This window comes from Propithecus coquereli, unplaced genomic scaffold (genome assembly GCF_000956105.1).
Source record: "Propithecus coquereli isolate 6110/MARCELLA unplaced genomic scaffold, Pcoq_1.0 Scaffold36, whole genome shotgun sequence".
NCBI classification, from domain to species: Eukaryota; Metazoa; Chordata; class Mammalia; order Primates; family Indriidae; genus Propithecus; species Propithecus coquereli.
Window position 1 is genome coordinate 762,171 of NW_012149285.1, and position 2,584 is coordinate 764,754.

A 2,584-nucleotide genomic window follows, 5' to 3' on the forward strand; every position below is an offset into this window, starting at 1 on the left:
CCAAATGTAAAACTTTTTTACATCAAAGAACATTTTGGACATTATCAAGAGAGTGAAAAGGCAATCCGCACACAGAATAAGAGAAAATATTTGCAAATCATGTATCTGATAAGAGATTTATATCGGAATACATAAACAAGTGCTACAATTCAAAACAAAACAAAACAAAAAACTCAGACAACTCAATCAAAAAAATGAACAAAAGACTTAAATAAACATTTCTCCAAAGAAGATATGCAAATGACCAAAAAGAACATGAAAAGATGCTCAACATCCCTAGTCAGTAGCGAAGTAATTGTGCAAGTCAAAATCAAAACGAGGTACCACTTCACACCCATTAGGGTGGGTAATAAGCATTGGTAAAGATGCAAAGAGAGTAGAACCCTTGTTCATTGCTGGTGGGAATGTAAAATGATGCAGCCATTGTGGAAAATAGTGTGGCAGTTCCTCGAAAAATTAAACAGAATTACCATATAATCCAGTGATTCCACTTCTGGATATATACCCCAAATAATTGAAAGCAGTGACTTGAGAGATATTTGTATACCAATATTCACAGTAGCATTATTTGCGATAGCCAAAAGTTGGAAGCAACCCAAGTGTCCATTAAAGGCTAAATGGATAAAATGCGGCATATGCATACAATATAATGTTATTCACTTTGAAGGAGAAGGAAATTTTAACACCTTACAACATGAATGAACGTTGAAGACATTATGGTGAGTGAAATAAACCCTATGCAAAAAGAAAATCTTGTATAATTCCACATGGATGAGGTACTGAGACTGGTCAAATTCATCGAGACCGAATGTAGAATGGTGGTTGCCAGGGCTGGGGGGAGGGAGAATGGGCAGGTATCGTTTAAGGGGTACGAATTTCAGTTTGAGATAATGCAAAAACCCTGGAGATGAATTGCAGTGATGGTTGAATAACAAAGTGAATGTACTTAATGCCACTGAGTGGTACACATAAAAATTGCTAAAATGAACATTTTATGTTATGTATACTTTATCACAATAAAAGACAAAGAAAGGGGGGAAAAAGTCTGTTGGGGAGTGGAATAAGTAGGATTGGCAGAAGAGGTATTGAACTGCAATGCAGTTACTGCCAAGGCCTCAGCAGACTCCATAAGCAGCCCTGGACCCTGATGTCCCTTCGGAATTGACCTACCTCGAGGACAGGGACAAAAATCTTTACACCATCTGCATCAAACAGACATTGGATAGAGGATGCCCCGAGGAGATGAGTACAGATGGATGAGGCTACCCTATTCTTCCAATGCCAAGGGACGGACTCAGCTGAGAGTAATCAGCCACCAATACTCCCAGCAGCTGGGGGACGAGAGCTTCGGTCCTTCAGGGGGATTTGGGCAAGGCCCTCCACTGTCCATCACAGCCACACTTCTGGATCCCTTATTCAATCCCCGGCCTTAACGATGGCATTGCTGCTTCACTCACCGTTGGCTCTCTCTCCAAACTTTCGGAGCCATCCTAGATGCACGGTTGTATGTAACTCCTGTGTAACAAACGAGTGCTTCCATGACAATAACCTTTTTCTCACATCCGATCTCATATCTGCTCATGTTGACCCAGCACTCTCAGAATCCAGTTTCTGACACATTCCCCCAGCTCCTCTTGTTACATGTTGGCTAAGTCCTGCAGCTCCTTCAGTTCTAAAACGCATTATTACTTCCTACCATAAAATAATAACACTTCTAACACTTCTGATTACTTTTATAAGTTTTACCTATTTCTTAATTTTCTTTCCAGATTCCCCTCAAATCCTGCTCTACACAAAACACTCTTGGTTACTTGACTAACCCCCCTAATATCTGAAGACTACATCCTCCATGAGACAGGAAAATAGGAGTACCATTTTTTACCATTTTATTAGGCGTTTTACACTGTTTATGTTGTCCTAATAACTGAGGCAAGTTTTTTCTCCATTTTATAGAAAAGGAACATGCGGCTTAAAGAAGTTAATTGACTTGAAAAGGATAAATAGCTATGAAGTAGTGAAGCAATAATTTGGCTATAAGATCTGTGTATTTACCAACTACTTCCTTACTAGTAATATTAATGAAAGCTACCATTCATTGAGCACATGCTACGTGACAGGAATTGTGAAAGGTACTTCATATATTTTAAATTTAACATCTAAATCCATCCTATAAGGAAAGGGCAATCCCTGTTACAGGTGAGAAACTTGTACCTCAGAGAAGCAAAACTCACCAACACGAGCTGGTGCTGTCCGGTGTCTTTGTCCCAGGTCAGTCTAGTCTTGGAGGTGTCATGCCCAACGCGAATCCCTCTTAGAAACCTAAGGAAGGTTCAGAAGCACCAAAGAAATTTTATCTGTGTTCACACACATACATGCACACATCTGTACATCTGTATATTTGGAATCATTCAGGTAAAGATATTCCTTTTGTGAATGTATATTACCAATATCATTGGAAGTATTTCAACTTAGAAAAAAAGTCACAATCAAATGACCAGCCTGGCAAATTTCTAAGCTTTCTTCTCTGCTGCCAAATAGTTGAAATATATCATCTTCTATTTAATATGAAATAATTTAAAAATCA